This window comes from Grus americana, chromosome 11, assembly GCF_028858705.1.
Source record: "Grus americana isolate bGruAme1 chromosome 11, bGruAme1.mat, whole genome shotgun sequence".
NCBI classification, from domain to species: domain Eukaryota; kingdom Metazoa; phylum Chordata; class Aves; order Gruiformes; family Gruidae; genus Grus; species Grus americana.
In genome coordinates, this window is record NC_072862.1 from 3898699 (window position 1) to 3921538 (window position 22840).

A 22840-nucleotide genomic window follows, 5' to 3' on the forward strand; every position below is an offset into this window, starting at 1 on the left:
AAGTGTTTCACTTTCGCATCCTTTCACTTCCAGCTGGATGACCCCCTTTGCCTGAACTCCCCACCGGAATGATGGACACCTGCTCATCTTCCACACTGCTCCTCAGCCCTCCCTCCTCCACCCAGCTCTTCATCCCACAGAAACAGGAGATGTTTTAACAGCCCTCACCACACCAAAGCAGCAGGTATGAACGCATCCACAAACACACACACTTGGCTCAGGACTATCCTCTCATCTCTGCACAACGTTCTCAGGCCACATCTCTTCTGGCTGTCCCTGGATTCTCGTGGTTTTTCCCGCTCAGATCCAGCCCACGCTCACTCCCTATTGCTTCCAGACTCCATCCAGAAAGCTCTTTCAGCTACTCATATAACTTCTCCAGTTTACAGTAGCTGAGGACGCAGTCACCAATTCCTCCAGCCAACGTGCTGATCGCAAGCGAATAGCCACAGGGTCAGCGGAGATGTTTGCATTTAGCAATGGTCTGTGCAGAGCAAAGCCTTTCCTCGGGGTAAAAATATCAGCAGGCTGTACGAGCACAGCCAGGTCCGGGGGCGAGGAATCAGCACGAGCCCATCGTCTTCTCCCTGCCTGCCCAAGCCTCAGCAGGTAAGGGAAGGAGAGTCACGTCCCGAGGGCAGCAGCCAGGAGCGGTCGGGCTGGAAGGCAGGTTTTAGCAGCTGGGTGAGACCAGCAGTTGTTTTAGCGGCCGTCCCGCCCCAAGCCAAGGTGAAGAATATTCTGTATAACTCTGTCTTTCTCATGCTGCTGAACAACACGGGGAGTTAGACAAAGTCTTCTGTCTGCGTGAAAATTATTTTTAAAAAACTTCACTTTAAAAAGGAAGCCTCCAAATACATTTAAAATCCTGCTCGAGCCAAATTCTCAGCACAGCCTAGGAGATTTTATTCAAACGCATTTTTTTATGCTTCTGCATCAACTGACTGCAACTCGCTGGTCCTTTGTTCTGCGCAAGGCTCATCTTCTTTTTGCTGTTCCTGTGCCACACAAACCAGCAAGCTCACCTCTGAGGACACGGGAAATCCACTCTCCTCATTCAGGATTGGTCTCTGGAGCATCTAAACCACAGAAGCCTTATAAAATCTGAATTTGCTTTTCTGATGCACCCTTTTATTTGCGTTGTTTAAAAACACTTTATGCAAAAAAAATTATTGCTTAAATTAACAGCAATTCTTATATATGGAAGGACAAAAAGAGGAATGGTAAGAATAAATCATGATTCCTACGTAAGATGTATTACGACAAAGTGGTATAAGTAAAGATGGATTGTAAAAACTAGTTCAAATTATGAAGCAGAATCCACGAGAGCGACACATCAGACTAAAAATAAATAAATAAAAATCAACGTGCACTACACTGGTTGCTTGCAAAATTAGACAATTAATTCTGTGTAAACTAACCTATCAGGAAACCACACTGTGGGGATTCTGATAGCTGTTATTGCAGTACACTATATTAAGAAAAGAGCGCTTTAATGAGATCCCTGGAGAGTCTCCACGGACTTGGATCTTCCTCTTGAAAAGACCATTTTTACCCCATTTAACTGCCAGTATGTTGCATCTCTGATACACGAATGAACAAAAAGAAAAAAAGAAAAAAGCTATTAATACAATTATCAGTACCAATAATCATTGTGCTTTTCAGGATCAAAAAAGACATTACGCCATTTTCAATATATATTACCCATCAGAAATAAGATCTGTATATTAAAACCCACTGCACTTAAAACCACCTACACCCAGAATAGCAGTAGCACAAAGAAAGCTTTTACACAGGGGGGGTGTAAAAACCCATAATAATAATAATAATAAAAAAAAAAAAAAAACACATAGTGCTTACCAGAACAATCTACAGCATGGCTTTTATTAATATTTTATTTTTCTATAAGTAAAGACCTAGTGTCGAGCTTGCCAAATACAATAAATGCCCCAGTTTAACATCTGATTTTTTTAAGTAAGTACTGGAGAAAACCACCTTCAGCACCAAATTCAAAATGGCTGTATTTCAAACTGATTGCTTGCTGTAAAATAACAGCTGTGAAACAGCAAAGCAGAATATTTTGATCAGAAGCTTAGTAGCAGGGTTAGAAGCTGTTCTTTTATTTGAAGATTCTCTGTAAAAACACGTACAACCACAGTTACGTCTTAAATCTGAGGAATCAATATTCTCAGGTTTCGAAAAGCTTTTCCAGTGAAGCCTGTGAATTTTTTCACTGTATTATCTGTTTAACAGAAGTGGTCCTGCTAAGCGATGCCTTAGATTAGAGGGGTAAAAAAAATGACAAAAATATTTTATTAATTGCGCTTAACATGAAGTGCAAATAAACAAACGATCCAAGAAAGAAACCCTTATAAACCTTTAAGCCACCCTGTAAATTTAGGTAAATTACTGCATTTCTTCTCCAATTGTACTATCAGACCTTATGTAAGTAGCAACTCCCTACATCACTAGTATAATGGACCAGACGTGACTAAAATAACGGACCAGGCTGTGATACCAATGTTGATTTGCAATAGTTTTATAGAATTATTATTGTGCTGCTGCCATTTTACCTGGGCCAGCTTATGTGACATCCTCTGCCACCATGGAAACGAGCTCCTACCTGGACCATCTGAGACACACCAAAAGCAAAGCTGGAGGAAGCCAACCTGCAGGAGATCACCTACAGATGGCCACCACTGAAGGCAGCTCTCTGCAGGGAAGCGGACTCTAGCATGTTTTAATTGATTTTACCATGCTAGGAAACTGAGAAAAAGTCCTAATATTTACATGGGCAAACATTTGTTTATCTGTCAGCTGTGTAATCTCAGAGCCTCTGTAGAGCCCAGGACAGCCTCTTAAGTAGCTTTCTCCAGTTTTGATTAGCTGACTCCATAACCAGCCCTATAAATATTCTTAACATTTGCACCCAATGGACCAAGTATTTTGTTGAGCAGACTAATTTGTTCACAACCCCTGCTAAGTATCAGCCATATCATCCCCGACTGCCATAGGCTACTGTCATCATTAGCCAAGTGACAATCTCCCAGAGAATTTTGGCTCTTTAATCTCTGTTCTCCCCGAGGACATCAGACTTATTATGGGTTAAAGCTATCAGAGTTCACTCTCGTTCCTTTCCTACGCTGTATTCCCAGCACAGAAGGAAAACCTTGTGAACATGGCGACACGAAGGTCCCTAAAGGGACCATAAGATGCTACGGACCACACAGCCAAGGCAGAGGGCCAGATCCTGCCTGCATACAAATTTCCAAGAGAAGCGTAAATTAACGGATCCCAGCTGAAGTTGCACACAGACAAAAGCAGTCCTTGATCAGCACCATTCCTTTTACTGACACCGTATTAACACCAAAACGCCATGGTTGGGATTGTCCTGGAGGCTGCAGAAACACCTCGTGCCCAAGGACACCTGCCCCGAGACCCGGCAGTGGTGGGGTGAGGAAAAGGGAAGAGGGAGTAGCAGAGAAAGAGATGAAACACAGGTCAAAAGCTGGAACAAAAGGTGAACAAGAGAATAAAGGTGGGAAGAATGAAAGACAAACTCTAAGACAGATAATATCCTCAGAAAACCAGAACCACTCAAAGGGTACCAGGTTCAAACGATACAAATCTGACCTTCATTACGGCTGTGCCATAAAACTGGAGAGTTAGGCAAGAAACGGGGGGGGGTGTGGGGGGGGCAGTTCTTTTTGCTTTGATTCATTAGAAAGAAAAAGTTCTGCTGAAACTCAGCAAAAACTTTGAAGTGTTGGAGAGCTGAAGTATTAAGGTCTCTTCCTTCAAAAGACACGCAGATCACAGACACCAATAGCTCATGGGATGATATTCAGAACTGCAGATGTTCCCTCCATTCATTTTCCTGAAATATTAAAAAACCCCACCCACCACCACAATTAAGAAGGAAGTCCTGTCCTCATTGCACTTCTCCCCATTCGAAAGAGGAAAAGCAATCATCTCGGTACAGACAAAAAGCCCTTCGTGGCCCTCCGGCAGTCTTCGGCAGGAAGCGTCCCCTGGATTGCCTGCTTTCAGACCGAATTCCTTCTCCTCTTAAAAATATCTTCTGCTCACTGACGCTAGACATTCACCTGGTCATACACACCAAGTAGAGGAAATGAGATTTAAGCCACCAGTCGCCATCCCAGCCTACCTGAAGGCAGCAGGGAAAAACCAGCTCTGCCGTGTTGGCCTTTATGAAGTTTACAGAGGAAAATGGTTATTAAAGGAACAAAGTCAAAGCAGCTCACTGACGGACGCTGCCTCTCTTGTGTCCAAATCTGTAACAAGGCAATAAACTACGGGTTTCAGTACGGAGCTACAGCACAGCAGCACCCTCCCACCACAGCAAGTGATCAGCATGCACAACATTTTTTTTTTTTTCTTTGAGTCACGCTGAGAAATCTTTGCAATTTGTAGCTTTGGAAAGCCTCCACATTCACATTTAATTTGAAATGATATCCTCCCTGTCAAAACATGCCTGGGGGCAAGTCACTTATGAAAAAAAATTTAAAAAAAAAAAAAGAAAATCTGAACCTTCTTGACTGCTCTGAGTCATAACATCTGCCACAGTGAGTGTCTGCAGCCAAATACAGGAAGATGTTCTACAGAGAGAAGCCAAATAAAAGCAATACCCCAAAATAGAAGGGATCTGAATCACTTCTCCATAGCTGTGGTAAGACCCAACTGTTAAATATTAGGAACCAACATTAGTATAAAAGCTTTCCAGCACTTCTCATGTGCCCGCACAAGGCAAAAATCTGAATTACATACACATATATTTATAAACAGAAGGTATACGTGCACTTGTGTGTGTATACTCATGCAAACACACACATTATAGGTATGCAATTTCAAGTTTCAATATTCGTGTCTCCTGAATAAATCTAAAAATTTGATATGCTCCATATTGAGCTGCTTCACTGTTGTTTGTTTCCCTTGCAGTCACATCAGATGTTGCTGGTACTCTGATTATTTTCAGGGAAGATGATAAAACAATATCAGATTCAAAAGCCCAAGGCAACAGCTATTGCCCATTGCACAAAATGGTTTAATAAAAAAAAAATACATATGCTATATATTTATATATCCCAAATGATCTTCTTTTTCCATGAACTGCCATGATGGTTAAACAATTCCATGCAAAACCATACATATATAGTAAGTAATTTAACTAATTGTGTGTGTGTGTATATATATCTTATAGTGTATCATCTTAACACTTTATTCACTCAAACCACTATCTCTTAAGAAATGGCCAAGAGACTCAGTTCAAAGGAAATGGTGTAAAACCTTGCAGGAGGCAGTTACAGAATAATCTATCCAGGGAGACATTAATTTCCCATCCCTATATTTAGAAACGGCCTATGATCTAAAACATGAGACTTTCTCAGAGGGACATAATAGATTTGTTTCATTTTATTTAACTGATGTTAAATTCACCAAATAGCCCCTGGCCTTTGGAAGGCTGAAAGAGAATAGTGTTGCTATCAGGTTGTTTTCTTACTACAAAAAAAGAAAAATCACTTCAATAGAAAGCATCTGCTCAGCAGGCCAAGGTGGTCAGATGCAACTGAGATGGGAGGTTCTGTACAGAATGCATTAGAAAGGACTAAAAATAAGTATAGTGCAAGATTAACAATCTAGATGTGTTGCTAATATATTCTTACCTTTGACGCTAAGTATAACTGTGTTCAAAAATTATAGAAATAGAAAGGACGGAAAGGGTCAAAAATAAGGAAAATATTAAAGGTTCTTTAAGAAAGGAATGAAAAGAATTATCAGTATTTCATGTGCAGATGAAGTGTTTCAAGGAATGAACATGACAGACATAAGTATTATGAAAACAGGTGAAAGAAGGTCAAATAGTCACTTTAATGATCACACTGGAATTAAGAGATAGCAAATTTAAAATGGGAAAGAACATCACAATAATTAACTTTGTGAACTCCCTGACACAAAAATGTTATTGATACAAAGGGCATAACGATTAGGAGAATGATTAGATGTTTAAAGTGCTAATAATAATACTTTCCCAAGCCAGGATAAGAATTTATAAGGGCTATTGATCTCATGTTTCAGGATGGAAGGCAAGCAGTAAGTGCTTGGTAAGAAGAAAAAAAAAAAAAAAAGAAAAAATAAATCTTTCAGGGACACTTTGTTCCTTAATTGTGATAATGAGAGTTCAGGGAAGGAGGGTGGAAGGTTTGGGGTTGGGATTGTTGGTGGTTTGTTTTTTTTTTTTTTTTTTCCCCAGGATGCTGAGTCACCTAGTATTAGTTACTAAGAGAGATAGGATTCTAAGTTAATTGGATCTTTAATGGGATTGAATAGGGTAATTCCTACCTCTCTGCATTCCTAATGGCTGTCACAATGCCCTGAGTTAAACGCTGAAGTGCTGCTCTGATTTGAGAACAGCTTCTAGGGAATCCTTAGGCAAAGACAATTATTCAGATGTCCTTTGAGAAAGAAAATGATCATCAAGGTCAATATACCTCCAACAATTACTGTCCAGTTGGCCAATTGTTACAGGTAGTGCAAACGTTCTTGCATGATATTTTTTTTTTCCACAAGAAAACAGTTTATTACAATTTATCAGTCTTCCTAGTTCCAAGGAGAATATTAGCATCACAAGCTCAGGTTCCAGCGTCACCCTGAAAATATCCACACTCTGGCCCAGAAGTCAGAAAACCGCTATTCGGTATTGCTGGCAATGTGAAATGTTTACGGCCGTACGAGGCACAAATAGTTGACCCAGGCAGAGCTGCAGGTAACTGGGGGCTCTACTTGACCACAAAGAATTTATGTTTCTGTTAAATAGTCCAAAGGAAACACGTTGCCAATTAGAGAAATAACCACTTTCTTCAAATCCAAAAATAATACAGGACACATTGCTAAACAAAGGTAATACCTTTGTGGTGGAGTTGTAAAAAAATGACATATGCGAGTTATTTCTCTCCATATAACAATTATGGTAGTGTTCTCTACTGTCGACATAAGACAGCGCTTTTGAAAATTTTTCTGGAAAAGTGATTTTCAGTCCTGGCTGAAGAGCTTCCACAATAGCAAAGTGATTTACAGTCCTTAAGGCATCTCTTTCACTTCCATTATAACTGGAGATCCACAGAAAAAAACAGCAGCAAATTCACCTGGACCGTGATCTTGACTGAACCACTGCACTTCCCCACAGAAGACACAATACTACATTTAAATTAATGATTACCTGGTTATTGGGCACTGTGAGCACTTGAAATACAGTATGTTTCTTCTGGGGGGGGGGGGGGGAAGGAAAAAAGACAGTCACTGATCTGGTGAAACTATTTCAAGAGGATAAACACATACACAGACGGTACTCAGGTTTCCCTGCTGGATTTCCCAAGAATTTGTTTTTAATGGTATAACTATAGGGTTCACGATTTCTGTTAAAACCTGTATATGTAACACTGATGTCAATAAAGTGAAGGGCACACGAGAGCACAGTGACAGCTCGCTGCTGAAGAGGTGACTCGTGCCATAGCCCAGGCGACACATGACATGCCCGTCCCTTCCGGGGAGCGTGGCGCGGCTCTCGCGGCGGGATGCAGCCCTCGGCTCCATCACGGCTAAACAAAGCTGATCGCACTGTCTTCCCTCGCAGCAGCGGCACAGGGAGTCAACGGTGCCAACAGCCCAAACCACAAATGGGAGGTTTCTTCATCATCATTAACAAAGCAGAGAATCCAGAATTGCTGTTTTGACTACGAAACTGATGACTCCAGCTCTGCCAACGCTCAAGGTGTTTCCAATGCCAAAACTCACTTTGCTGAGGCATATGCTCCCATACTCAGAAAGAGAAGCTCCTCTCCAGATGAAATTCCTTCCTTTGCCCTTTTGTGCTTCTTTTTCTCTTTTTGATGCTTCCCATGTATATTCCTCCTTTTCCTTATCTTCTCCCTTCGATTGCCCTTTCAACGCTCACAGATTTTAAGGCCTTTGCACCCTTCTGTACATCACAGGCTGCCGTGCTTTTCCCTATCGCCTGCAAATCACATCCAGTGACTTGTGTTTGACTGATCATATCACACAAGGTATCCAGTCTCGATTTGAACACATCGTAGTTCATTCCAGTGGTTAATCACAGATAAAAAAAAATTGTGGTTAATGTCTAATTTAAAATTGTCTGGCTCCAGCTTGCAGCTATTGGATCTTATTATTCTTTTCTCCTCTTGATTAAAAAGCTGGATATGCTTTCCCCATGAAAATACTTGTCCCTGTAATCAAGTCCCCTCTCAATCCTCTTTTTGATGAGCTAAGCAGATTGAGCTCTCTAAATCTCTCACTGCAGGGAATTTTCTCCACTCTTCGAATCAATACTGTGGTTATTTTCTTGATTCTTCAGTTTTCTAAACTCTGTTTTCAGCTGTTGACACCAAAACTGGCCATACTTACCAGCATTCTCACGCAGTCAGATAAAACCCCTGCGTCAAAGGATCCCACTAGTCCTTCAGCCATAGCGTCACGTTGGGAAGGCGTCTTCCTTTCTTCGTCCACTGTGACCCTCCGTGCACTTTCATGGTAACTTCTCAAGGATGTCCTCTTGCAGTGCATAGATTAAGGCAGACTGTTGGGAGGACAAGAGAAGAGGCAACATCCTGCCAGCCGGCCAGTCTGCTCCATAAAACTTCTTATTTCCACACTACCGATATTGCCTCATCCACAACTTTGGCAGCAGCCATTTAATTTTTGTGTCCAGATTATTGCTAGAGATGTTGAACAGTTTCAGGACTAGTTCTCATTCTTGCAGCTCTGCTAGCTAAATTGTAATCCATTAAACACGACTGCTACTAATACTGCATACTGACTTTGTTGGGTTTGGTTGGTTGGTTTTAACTGAGATTTTGTGAGATACCGAATCTAACAGCTAGAAAACTCTGCCTCAGTGGTTAGTTACCCGCATCTATCAAACCTGTAACCCCATCAGGAATGGGCTCCCATTTCAGAAAACCATAATGGCCAGCCTGAATTACCTCTCTATTCTTTAACTCTATATTAATTCAGTCCTCTATCAATTCATCCATTATTTTTCTGGGATTGGTGCCAAGCTCTCCAGACAATCATCCCCTGCCTCCTTCTGCTTTCTCTCTTTGTACAGGGGCTCCACCGGTATTCCCGCAGTACACCAAGACGCATGGGATAATGGACCCAAAAATACTTTGCCATCCTCGCATGATATATCACCCTATCTTTTCCAATGATACTAACCAAGACTTTTTCCAATAGACATTTTATCCCTTCGATCAGTCTCGCCTCTCCCTCCCACCACCGCTTCTGTCCACCCACCCCAGTCAATCTGTGGCACAGGTACGGAGATGCCAAATCCAGCCACTGAGAACAACACAGACCACAAAGGCTATCACCACAGCCTGCTTGTGAAAGCAGTTTCAGAGACCTTGGTGTTACATTTTAACTGTAAAATTCGATTTTTAGGAGAATTCAGCTTTGGTCTGTCTGTATGATATTAACTCAGTGAGAACTTATTCCAGGGATGCCTGTTTCATCACCCCACAGCATCCTTTAGAGTCCCCGTTCGAGAAGCACATTTAGTACCACACGTTAATTGAACTTGAACGCCAGCCCAGTGCCGGGTGATCCTAAGTGGACTGGACACCGCCTCCTCTCAAAGGTGCGCTGCAAATTGCCAGATTAGCACCGCACAACCCTAATGAGATCAAGCATTTGGAATATAAGCTGTCTTACATTATTTACCTGTAGCAAAGTTACAGTTCAATTCCTGAAGTAATATCTCATTCAAGCAGAACAAAGGAAAAAATATGCAAATGAGTGAATTGAAATTCACTTAATTTAAAGGCCTTAAACTTTTAGGGGCGCATTCCTTCTCTGGGGACCTTTGGGTTTGGGGATTATAAAATACATAAAGCTATAAATGGTTAAATGGATTGCCATTGCCTAAGCTTCAAAAGTTTGCATAGGTTACCCTTTTCAGTGAGTGCATTATATAATTAACACTGCAAACATATAGTGCTCCTGCCTATATCCCATCCTATGTAAGGATAAAAAATTTGGTCTAACCACCACCCACTACAAGAGGCTTTGTGCACAGACAAGCTCAGCATACATTTTGGAGGATGACAGCAGAAGAGGTTTGTATGCATGGTTTGTATGAATGCTGCTTATCTGCTGAATACAAAGATTATTCCAATTTTTTTTTTTGTGATACACATGATAAGATTTGTGAATAGCCCTTGATGTTTGTTGCCTGTTGGGTTTTTTGGTGGGTTTTTTTTTTTTTTGTTTGGTGGGGTTTTTTTAAACAAACACTGAGGCATATTTCTTATGCATCAAAGATGAAATTTTCATCTTGCTATGCAGTTGGAATTATGTGAGGTTTCACTGCACAGTGATGTCTGACAGGGGGAATGGCTGACAGTGAAAATTTGCTGCACTGGCAGGATAATTGGGTACAACGCTCCGAAAGGCAGGATCCTGCACACGTGCAAATTAATGGGAGAAACTTCCTCTTCTGTAGGGGCTGCCCAGCCAGACCAGCTGTATTACATTCTGGTGCCACCACACTTGCTGCACTTTACTAAAGCTCTGTGCCGTAATATAGCTCAAACAGTTCTCAGTTATCAGCAGTTCCCTGGGATGTAACGTGATGCTGAAAAGACGAGTCTGAGTGTTTCCCAGCAGGTAGGCATTGTCTGGGCAGGTTTTAACCAAAAAACACCTGCCAGCAGGGTGGGCAAAAATCACCGGTTGAGCGCTGTACGGCCACAGACAGCAGGGATGCTGCAATTCGATACGATAATCAGAGATAATCAAAATCCCAGATTTAGGTGAAAGCCCAAGTCAAACGTCGTACAGTCAATAATAGAAAGGTGCATTTGTCATGCAGGTGGTAAACCCTGAGCAATTACTGCGGATTTCAGTGGTAGCCCTGTAAATTTAATGAAGTAGGTATGCCTTAGCTTTGTACAGCTGGGACGCTCCTTTAATCGCTGTTACTCTATAGCTTACAGGACGACATTCGTAATTTGTATGACTCAGAAAACAGGAATATTCATTACTGTTTCCTGGTTATTTGTTTCCAGTCAAAATATGATACAAGAATATGCCACTTGATAGGAGCCACTGTCATAAAGCTCCTGACACGCCTGTCTGCAGCGAGCCGGGCGCGCAGCCTGTTACGGCGTGCTTACCGACGGACACGGCGAGCCCGTGCGGACGTTGGGCACGATTCTCCAGAAGCCCAGATGGCGTAAGTCAGTGTAACTCAATCATCCTCAGCTGAACCACAGTAATTTGTATCAGTCAGGGACCCGAGCCATTATGCCTATTTCTCAAACTGGTTAGGTTGTAAATTAGATTTTTATCACTCTTGGGACAAAAACCTGACTCTGCTGAGGTCAGTGGGAGTTTGGCCATCTATTTCAGTGGCGCCATGACTTCACCGGTGGTTTTCATGTGCAATATTAATCCTGAAAGTCACCACAGTGTATTGGGTTTATTACTTTCCCAAAAAATACAATAAAATAAAAATCTTCCATTAGTACTTCCAGATACAAGTAGTTCAGTTCTGTGTTACTTTCTTCTGCTCAAATGTAATATAAAGGAATATCTATCTCAAAGTATTTTGGATTTTAATTACCAAGATAGCTACAGTTTTGGTCGATGCTTCAGCAGAACTCATACAAAGCAAGTACTGAATACAAGCTATTCAGCTGTAAAACTGTCTCGTGACCAAGGTGATCAGATGGACCCTTCTCTGACTCATATTCAGGTCAAAATAGAAATCCTCTATTGCCTACGATGAAATTTTACTAAAACAAAGTCATTGGTGGAATAATATGGAAGAATAACCTGTGACAAATAAAGCATGGGGCCCTTACCCAGTAACGTACCAATTTTAGTTAACAAGTTCACTGAAATCAGCAAGGATGTTCTGGTTTGAAGTATTTAGCCGATGAAGAAGCAAACCCAACAAATTCAGCGGACAGACACGGGTGCAAGAGTGCACACAGACCCGCATCAGCCAACACAAACCACCCCGGTACCCCAGAGGGAGGGATTTTAGTGATGTGACAGACAGACCACGCTGGGCTATGAGAACACTCTTGAGGAAATTTGTAGATGCTTCAAAATCTACAGACGATCTTTTATTATTAATAATCCTCTGATTTCAGTGAACTGAAAAAAAATAAAAATAATGGTGTATTCTGTGAATACATCTAAAAAAAAAAAAAAGCCATTGAGTTAATCACCACTGTTAGCTGAAAGCATTGTTATGGTATTTTCTAACAGAAAAATTCTGCCCTGGAATAATAATTTTACTTTTCCTATAAGCACAGCAATCTTTCATCAAGACTAATTTTATTTCAAGCACTGGGGATACAGCAATGGCACCGGCCATTTTTTACTGAAACGTTGTTCCAGGTTTCCATCAGTTTTAATACTGCAGTACGCACGACACAACTGAACGATGCATTTTTCAAATATACTTTAAAGCTGTGGGAACACACCCCTTAAAGGCAGTCCTCTCTTCCTTTCAAGTGCCACACAAGCACAGCAGGCAGCATTCAAAGCCACCTCTTTGGTGTCAGCCAGCGGGAAAGGCTGACAGGGAATTGGTTGTGTCACACTCGAAAAGTCACCAAAGGAGACAGGCTGAAAGGTGGCTGGGCCTGATTCTGCAATTTATTTTTCCCTGCTCCTCTTAGGAGATCACTGCCTAGCCAGCTAACTTCAGCCGGGAGGCTGTCCTGGGTAGCGACTGCCAACCTTTCACAGTCGTCTCTAAGGGTGTCCCAAAAAAAGGAAACACTCAAAATGAGATTTTTAAAAGCACTAAAGTCATCTGACTAAACTACGTTGAAAGGTAGGAGGACTTTGGCTTACTGAAGTGTTTAGACACACTTCTTCGAACCTGGAGTCCTGTGCTTTCGCTGCTTGGCTGGTTTAGAGTTAAACTTTCTATTCACGAGGACCAGCCATTACAGACCCCTTCACGTGGGTTCATCCCACCTTTAAAGTTACAGCCCTGTCCACCTCTAAAAGTAGACCAGCAGCCACAAGCACTTGTGAACACACAACCCACGGGCTGCCTTCCACGTTCCCACGAGGAAGAGGAGGCGGCGGCAGTGGCGGGTGCAGCAGGAGCATCCCCAGGCAGGGGAGAGCAGCGTAGGTGGGCTCCCGGCTGACATCCAAGAGCGTTCACAGAGCGATGCGAAGGCTCCCGGCGCACATTGTGCTGCTGCGCTGGGACAGCCCAGGGGAAAACAAAGTCCTCAGCAGGTACACAAGGTTCTCCACCTCCTTGATTGCAAACATGGGGAGGATGAAAAGGGGACCCTACGAGAAGCTCTGGTTTTGCCCCAGTGAAAGCGGCTGTTTGGAGGTTACCTGTCGGGAGCTCGGCGTGGGGCTGTCCCCGAGGCAGCTCAGCCTGACCGACAGACCGGCTATTACAGACACAGCCAGACCAGGAACCATCTGTTAAAAATATCCTCGAAAGCTGCACTATCACAGAAACAACCCTGCCCAGGCTCGACCGTCAGCTCCTTCTTCCCCAGCTGCTCAGGCCTGGATCCAGACATCTCTGTCTCTTTTGCGCAGGACAACGGGAGTAAAGATGAGGATGAAGCCAAGCAGGCTCATCCCTGTCATCCCCAATCTGCCCTTCACCCTCCCTAACCCGAGTCATATCCCCACCACACCTCTAATTTAATTCCATCTTGTTGCTGACTCAGCAAAAGGAGAAAAACACCTGAAAAGTGAAATTGGCCATTTTCTTGATAAACGGAGAAAAGAGAGGGCTAGTGAGGGTCAAAAGAAATTATTAAGACTTAAAAGCCCTAATGAAAAAAGCAACATAAATCTTACCCTTCTTACATAGATCTGCACCTGGAGGTCACACTCAAAACAACTGACACTAGTTCAGCTGTAACAATAAACACTAATTTTAATGATGAACTGTTTTCCATCTGCATTTTTTTGAGTTTTGTACACTCAGGTGTAATGAAGGAAGAAGGAAACATCTGCTAGGGAACGCTGCAGCCTCAGAAAATAACACATCACAAGAGCCGTCACAGCTCCACACCGTGCATTTCATACGGGGTGCATGGACACGCGGGGAGGAGAAACCCAAGATGCCAAATATTACCTTGTACCTTCATCTATTTGTAATACAGAGGCAATCACTACGATGGCAAGTGCTAATCAGCATTTGGGTATGCAAATGCACTTATAGAAATAAATGCATAAAACAGACACAAGGAGAGTAGCTACGGAAAAAAAAAAAAACAAAAACCAAACACAGCAACCTTGAGTTTTGGGCATTGACTTTGTTACATAGGAACAACAGAAAAAAACCCCAAACCCACAACAAAATCAAAGCAGCTCATATGTACCTAAATCTTTACCTGAGTCTGCCTAAGCCTAGAAAGGCAATTACAAGTACACAGATTATGAACTGTCATAATCTTAGCCTACGAATATTGACAATGAGTTGAGATTTGGTTCACTGTGGTCCCAACATGGCAGCAGTTATTACAGGCACTGCTACGACATCCCCTTCTAGTCCAATGCGCCAGTAAATCACGCAGTACCCAAGCTCTTTGCCTAGGAAAGACTAGAAATACCTGCATTCCTTCTTGTCACCAAGAGGGAGGAAGAAATCTTCCAGAATGCCAACTACTATCTAAGTAAAATAAATGCCATGGCAGCCTGCAGTTCTCCTAGCCCTAGTGTGTTTTTTCCTAGTTACAATTTTAGAAGGAAAAGGATATGTCTACATTTGCAAGTAGCAGAGCTCAGAAGGGCAGAGATAAGTAGAGCAAAACGGTGCTGGGAACCCCAAATCCACCCACACACATTGCAAAGGCTTCACTTCAGCTCTCGTCAGGAGTCCATGGATGAAAAACCCATTAACAGCCGAAGCGCACAAAGTAAACTCCTGAAACAGATATTCTGGCTTAGGTTCATCTGAAATGAATCCGGTTTGCGTGGTCTCCCCGTAACGCAAACCAAAGCACTGTAAGTGGGGATGGGATGACGGCACAACTCCCTTCCAAGGGGCACTCCAGGACTAAGACACCAGCATACATGGACCAAGGGTAACAGTAAAGAGTTCGCTGACACAAAACCATCGTTCAGCATATCTGAACTGAATGCAGGATGCCACAAGCTGGTTAAAGCCGATATTGGTACTTTGCGTATATATAACCACGATAACATTTATCTTCCTTCTGCTCTTTGAGTACTAAATCTGTAATTCCTTACACAAATTAGATCTGTTAAGAAACCAATGTCTTCTGCGAGGACAGCTTTGGGGAGATGTCCAGCCACATGGGCTATCGGATGGGCCAGACTGCCCCGACGTAATTCAGACAACGCTCAAACCCCACGTTCCATGTTGCAATTCATTTACTCATAACGGAGTGTGGGGTAATGCCGCAAGACCTTGTAGGATCTCACACCTCCAGACAGCATGAGGGGAACTGTTCAAATAGCAGTTGGTAGATGACTGTCTTTGTTAAGACTGACTTGTCCCACTAATGATTTTGATTTTTGAACACAAGTCTAACTGAGAAAGGACAATTGAAACTTGTTATAAAACACTGAGCACATCACCACCAGAACATGGTTTACTGAGGCATCAATTTCAATTATACATAATCAAAGGTTGTAAGGTGGGCTTTGTGCTAGCAAAAAAAAAAAAAAAAAAATCTTTAACAAAACAGAATTTCTACTTTACTGGACAACTATACCAAAAGAAATTGTGGCATCTTGGTGGGTTGCTAAGCAACCAAGAGCTCCAGTGTCACTTGTTTGTGATCAATTCAAGTCATTCATCTGGCTCTGAAGCACCAGCTCAGGAATTCCAACAAATCTGTGCCTTGGGAAAGCCAGGGGGACTTCCTGCCACACAATAACACTTTCTTTCCTCCAAGATAAACTTTGTAGATGTTCTTTTGATCTGTGTGATATGTTAATTCATTATTCTTAACATACTACTAATGGGAAAAGCTATAATTAACTAACTACAGCATTGTAAACATGCAAGATAAACTGAAATAATTAGTAGTGTTTAAAGTAGTCCCTGTCCTCTCCCACTGGGGAAAGGAACGGATCCTTCCTTATCACAGAAGCAACTGTCCACAACATCCTTTTATGTAATGTATAGCTACCTTTTTTTTTAAAAAAAATATTATTCCAAATGTAAGTGACAAAGTATATCTTTATTGGCAAACAAGATGGCTACAATTCAAGCTACTCAAGGTACACATAAATGTTGTGAATAATGTAATCTTTCATTTAAATGAAGGCTTATCTGCTGGGTTTCTTGGAATAAAGAAGTGGAGTGTTGTATTTTCATTCATTAAATTTAATTACTGGAGTAACACATGCTAAATGTCCATAATAATTACATTCACTCACATTGAGAGTGAGTTAAATGTAATCAAAGTATATTGTACTGAAGTACAGTCTATTTCAGCTTCAGAGTTCATTTTACTCCTATTTTGATAAAAATCAACAATAAATTGCAAGAGTTTAGAGAACAAACTGGTTTAAAAGCTATGTGTTGCACATGGCAAAACTTCTACAACTCTTGGATTGCTGACAGGTGTTTTTTACTAAAGATATTTACTGATACTTTCACATATATTGTGCAATATTCCTGAAGGAACTCCATTACCTCCTGCAAACCTTGGTATCTTATCTATTGCATCTTTTTTTTAATGTAACATAGTCTGGTCTTGTAGCTCTTCTGTAAGCCAAACTCGACTGACAGCAGATGTGCGGTCTAAGTAAGCACTGCAGAAAATGGCTAATGAGAATTTTCTAATTTTTTAATGACCCATTGGGAGAGGTGTTTTTTGGGTGGGGGTTTTGCGGGTTTTTTTAAAGACAAAGAAAATTCATTACTTTTCAAGCAACAGAAAAGCGGTAACACAGCAGTAGTCATGCACTCTAATATTTCGCGTCAGTAAAAGCCAAGCAGAGGATCGCGGGAAGCAATGGGCAAAGGATCACATGCACAGCTCCCACATGGCAACGTCACACATGTTCACAAACGGGCAAAAATTACATATTCATTTTAAGGTGCAGGTTTCTCCTCATCTCCTTTCCTCAGACCTGTAACTAAACTAATGATATTTTTTTTTTTTTTTGCTTATAGAACAGTATTTGGGAGAGCTACATAACACATATTTAACTCAGTCACATCAAATGAACCCTTGACAATCAAGCAAAAATACCACCTGTCAAGTCTCTGGTGAAATTTTCCAAAACATGTTTCAAGCAAAACTATTCCTAGATAGTGCTGAGAATTAATTTATTCGCTTTACATCTGTTGAGTTATGGTTGAATGCCTGTGCGTTATCCAACGTATCATAGCTTAGCTCCTTTCTACCCAAAAATAAGAAGCAAAGTAACATTGTCATAGAAAGGATAGATGAAAAGTCTGTTCACATTTACTGTGCCTGACTATTAGAAAACAGAATCTTCTCGCGTTACAAAAACCTAAACCAAGCTGAGACTACTGATGCTCTGATTGTGCAACACAAATTAATAACACACAGCACACGACACTGAGGTTTAACGATTCTTACAGCTCTCCTGGAGTGCCACACAATCACATCACTTCCTCCAAAAAAACCCAACAACTGGGGACATTTGTAATTATTTAGGTATTGCAGGGGAAAAAAATATATAAAAACACTCTCCAAAATCATTAGAAAGGAAAGGAGAAACAAGTGTTTGCCACAGATGCGTGACATCCGGGCTTGCAAACTTGAACCCACCTAAACCAACATGAAACTGAGCACGCCATCCCCCAGCCAAGACCACCGCGAGCACGCGTTTGCCCCCCCGGACCCTCCACCCCCACCCGCCGGGATCCGCACCCTCCGGCCAACTTTCCCCGGGCAGCGGCTCCTCCGCCCGCCGGGACCCGCTCCCGAGCAGGGGGCAGCCCTGACACCCGGCGGTGGGGAAGGGTGGTGGGGGGGGGGCTGGACCTGCTCCCCGGGGACCCCCCAGCTTCCCCCGGCGCTGCGCCCCGAGCCGCGGGCACCTGCTCGCCCCTCCGCGGGGCTGAGCCCGGCTCCGCTTCCTCATCGCTTTGCAGGGCGAAGCCCGGCGCTTGCCGTACCGGACCAGGTGCGGTACCGGGAAAAAAAAAATAATTAAAAAATTAAAGAGGCTTTTGGTAGAAAGGCAGGGCGAGCGGAAGCGGCGGCCGGGGCAGCCCCGCGGCTGGGCACCCGCGGTCCCAGCGCCCTGCACCACCCGGCAGCCCCGAAAGGGGACAGGACCGGCCCTGACCCCCCCGCCCCGCTCCCCCCGGCGTTACCTTCAGCCCGGCGCGGGCAGAGCCGGCAGCGAGGGGGCGGCCGGACCTGCAGGTCGCAGCGGCAGCGTCTCCGCAGCCCCGTCCCGGGTCTCCAAATTAATCGCTCCACCCCCCGAGAAGGAAAAAAAAAAAAAAAAAAAAAGCCCAACCACCCCAGCCCCGCTACACACCCACGAGAAGGAAGAGGGGTCCCTCCGTGACTGGCATCACTATCTCCTCCGGCAGAGCTTGCAGGGAGCCATGGCAACGAGCCCCCGCACCTCCCCAAACCGCTGCCCGTCTCGCCCGGGGGGCCGAACCGCCCCCGTCCCGGCCCTGCCCCGGCCCCGCTCGGCGGCTCCCACCTGCCCGATCCGACGCCCCTTCGGCGAGAGCCGGGAGCCAGCGGCGCCTCCGCCCCGCCGCGCTTCTCCGGGCGGCACCTGGGGATGGCGGGGACGGAGAGAGGGAGGGAGAGAGGGAGGGAGGGAGAGGAGCTGAGCCCCGGCCCCGGCCCGACCCGGCCCGCTCGCACCTCCCCTGCCCGCCTCCCGCCCGGGGGGGCCGCGCCGCCACCTCCCGCCCGGCAACGGGAGCGGCCCCGCAGGCCGGGGCAGGGCGGCAGGTGCGGGGGACACCGAGCTCCCAGCCGAGGGAGCCAGGGCAGGGGAGGGGATGAAGAAATGGCCGGACTGGGGGGAACTTCCCCCCGCCCCGGCAAGACCCTCTGCAGCTCTCACTTCGTGAGAGGCGGGGGCCTCCAAATCTGGCCATGGAGGGAACAGGCGCTGTCGGGGAACCGGCCAGTCCCCCCGGCCCCAATTTACCCCTCTGTCGGGGTGCAGAAGTGTCTTTTCTTTTTTTTTTTTTTTTTTTTTTTCCCAAAGGAAAGGGTGAGAAGTCAGAAAACCTCAGATGGGGACAATCCTCCCCACCCAGTCCGCCTCTGTGCTGTCCCTTGCTAACAGCCCATGCGTTCATCATTGCAACATCTAATGCTTTATATATTCAAACCTTTGAAAATCTTTCTTTTCCTCATTTTTTGTGAACGCCTGTCTTCTTAATTTTTGATGCACATGCTCTACAGCACACAGATCGGTTTGTGTGCACGCTTGACCACTCGGACTTTCTGCCTGTACGGTTTACTTCCGCAATCCCTTTGTGGAACGGGCTAAATTTTTAAGTGATTCATGAAGACAGTCGTCACAAATCCGCCAGTCATTTTCTTAAGCACTCCATCCAGAGACGCTGTGTGGAGGTGGTGAAGGTCAGACGTAATCATTTTCACGAGGGCTCGGACTTCTCAGACCGTTTTCCGTCTCACTGCTGACCTTTGGGTGTTTTTCTTTTCTCTGAGCTTTGTCTAATGCAATGAACAATAATCATAAAGAAACATTCACAGGCATTAAACCATAAAACCACCCTACCGAATCACAGTTAGCACTCATGGGGATTATTATCATTTGGGTTAAAGATTTTTTCGGACAGTAGCAATCAGAATTTGTTGATGTACTGGCAAACTTGTGTTGTTCATCTTCAGCAGAATTAGGTAGGTGAGCTTACTTTCTGAACAGGAAATAAATAATCAAATTTAAAGAAAGATATTACGAACTAAAGAGTAGTAAAAGAAAAAAATCTGAAAACTAGTAGGGAAAAGGGTAGAATTATTCAATATACTTGTTCTGTGTTAAGAAAGCAAATGCTCTGTTAAAGTAATGTTACGCTTGATATTTTAGTTGTGTAAAGTCAGGCAATTAGTAGATAAAATTTTCATATGAAATTACGTTTAAATCAACTTGTGCCAATATAAATGCCAAACTTCTCACCAAATGTATGGAGAAAAGCTTCTATTATGTAAGGAAAGTGTGCTGTGGTTGCTTAGAAAGCTCTGACGTCGGGCAGTCGGATTTCTGTGCAGCGGAGGCCCAGCCCAGAGCACACAGAAGGGACCGGGACTGCTCCCTTTGAATCCCACTCGCACAGCCAAATCCTGAATTGACTTACTGTTTCGTCCAAAGACAGTAAAATGCTATATTTACAGCACATTGCTTTCCAAAGCAACCAACAGCTAAGCAACAGGGCTGTGCCCCCGTGCAGCGGAAACCTCTGAAAATAAATGGAAAAGGAGACAGCTGCAGAGGAATGTCTCAAACGTGTCGGGGCTGCCGACGTATTGAAAAGCCGTTTGACCCAGTATAAACGTGGCCGTAGGATATCCAGTCAAAACCCAGAGATGACCGGAGATTTACTGAAGCCTTGGCAAAAACTGAAGACACCGAGGCTGGGAAGCTGTGTCCTGCTCATCTGGGAGCAGAGATAACAGAGCTGGCATTGCCCCTCCTGCCATTGCCAAGAGGATGAAAAACAGGGGGCAACGACTCTTGCCCGTTTCTGCCCAACGGTACCCTCCTCCCGGGATGCCTGAGCAGTGCCAGGAGTTTCCAGGTTGATTTCTGCAGGGCTCTGCCATGAAGAAGAGAGACAACAATTTAATTACCTCCAGTGACTGCTTGAGGCAGGACCGCTGCCAAAGCCAACTTCCTTGCCTGCCCACACCTACGTGGCCCCATCCACTACCCAGATCCGCTGTGCCGCAAACAGAGAGGAGCTGGGCTTGAATAATGAAACTTTCATTGCCCTGCCTAGCTGACCCAACTTTTAGATTCTCTCTGGCAACACGATTTCACTAAGATCTTCTCACGGTTTCAGGTTTTGGCCCGTAATATGGAAACCATTAAATTATTTTAATTTTTTGACACAAAATCATGCAAATAGTTTTCCTTCCACTAGGAAGTCAGCTGATGGAAAAGTCAAAGTGTGTCAGCTTACCAAAAACAGCTCCACACTTCCAAAATAAAATGTGTCCACGTTCGTAATAAGACATGGCACTAATCACGTCTATTTTTGAGACTAGGGTTTGCCTTAGGTAAAGTGTAAATAGACATAATCCATTGTGTTTCAGATTTCACTGGGTAATGAAAAAGGGCAAATGTCACAGCACTTAAGTCTGCACAGAACAAAAATAAAGACAGAGGAGCACAGTTCGGTCCTCTCCGTGTCTCCACAGAACTGCTCTTTATTTTGGCATTTCCTGCTGAAAATCAAGGAGCCTTTTCATCAAACCCACTACGTGATGTGAGATGAGAGCGCAACACTGCTGGAAACATTGGAAAAATTTGTTAAATCTCTCTAGGCTGGTACCGGTGACATATTTAAAATACATATTAAATGCATAATATTGTCTCAAATCAAGTGTGAGGAAAAAAACCCTCAGAACATTTATCTCGGGAATTGCCTAAAGAAATCAGAAGGAATACAGGGTGTGTTTGTGCCTATTGGAACTTTCACTTGCTACCCGATTCGCTGAACGTGCTCCCTCAAGAAACACCTAGCATTTTAAAATCAGTTCCAGAGTCTGATGGGAGGCTCAGAAGATTTCCAATCTTACTGTAAATGCCATTTAAGATACATGAAACACTCAGGACAAAAGAACAGATTGCCTAGATTTTCTTTAGAGAAAATTCATTTTGCTTGTAATTGCCAGAACATATCCCACCACCACAGCTCGTTACTAACGATGAAGTCATTTTTTGACTAGGTAGATATGCAAAAATGTGAATGTATTTGAATATCAAGAGCCACAATTTTTTTTTTTTTTTTTTTTTTTTAAAGAATAAGTTTCTGGGAATCTCTTTCAGTCCTGGACAAATTAAATGGCTAAAATAATTGACATCATGACAACTAGCATTTTTCCATGTCAAAATTTGTTTTGGAAATTATGTCCTGCTGCAACATTTCACAGTATTTTCATTATCTTTGGAATTTTCAGAATATTTAAATTATACCAGCTGAGATGTATATTGAGAAGCACAAAGCTGCATTAGAAACCTTCAGCTCACAAGGAAAGATTGTAACTGTAAAGGGATAAACCTAGATGAGAGTGATGCATATTGCACTAATGGTTTATTAAACATGTATCTGAGTATACATCATCAATGCTTAGCTATGGAATGTTGAAAGTTAGATGGGTCTTGACCAGAGCAGGGAAGCTACAGACATGCTAGAAAATACTCATCTATTCCTTCATAATGACAATACAGGAAAAATCCACGTGATCAAAGGACAGCAAATTTAAATTTAATTAAAGGAACTACCACTTTTCGCAGTTCGAATCAATCCCAGGAATTTAGGCGTTGAAGAACCTGGAGTGAAATGTTGGGATTTTTTTTCCTTAATATAATTTTTTAAAGGCTGGATAATTTTATGACTGCTAATAACATTTGTAACTATGCAAGCTAAGATAATAACAATGGTAATCAAATCTCATGCTTCAGGGCATAAATTGATTGCTTGAAGGGACTATGGAGGTTTTTCTTTTTTCCCCACTACTGAGTACATGATTTCACAACTGAGTAAGTGCATTACAAGGGGAGGGTTTGCTACTTGCGCTAGACAATTGATCTAATCCGTAATAACAAATACGACACCAAA

At 43.3% G+C, this 22840-nt stretch overlaps 1 protein-coding gene across 10 annotated transcripts in view; it reads right to left on the reverse strand.

The window, feature by feature from the left end:
* CHL1 (cell adhesion molecule L1 like) overlaps nucleotides 1-18858 on the reverse strand; it is a 142027-nt gene extending 123169 nt beyond the window's left edge. For 3 of the 10 annotated variants that reach the window (XR_008578841.1, XM_054838476.1, XM_054838465.1), the window contains exon 1: nucleotides 18371-18475. The gene's annotated coding sequence lies outside the window, so the exon portion shown is untranslated. Of the gene's footprint in view, nucleotides 1-18091; nucleotides 18147-18370; nucleotides 18616-18714 lie in introns of those variants that run through there. The other 7 variants (XM_054838467.1, XM_054838470.1, XM_054838466.1 and 4 more) reach the window with 7 other exon arrangements.
* Nucleotides 18859-22840: the final 3982 nt, after the last annotated feature.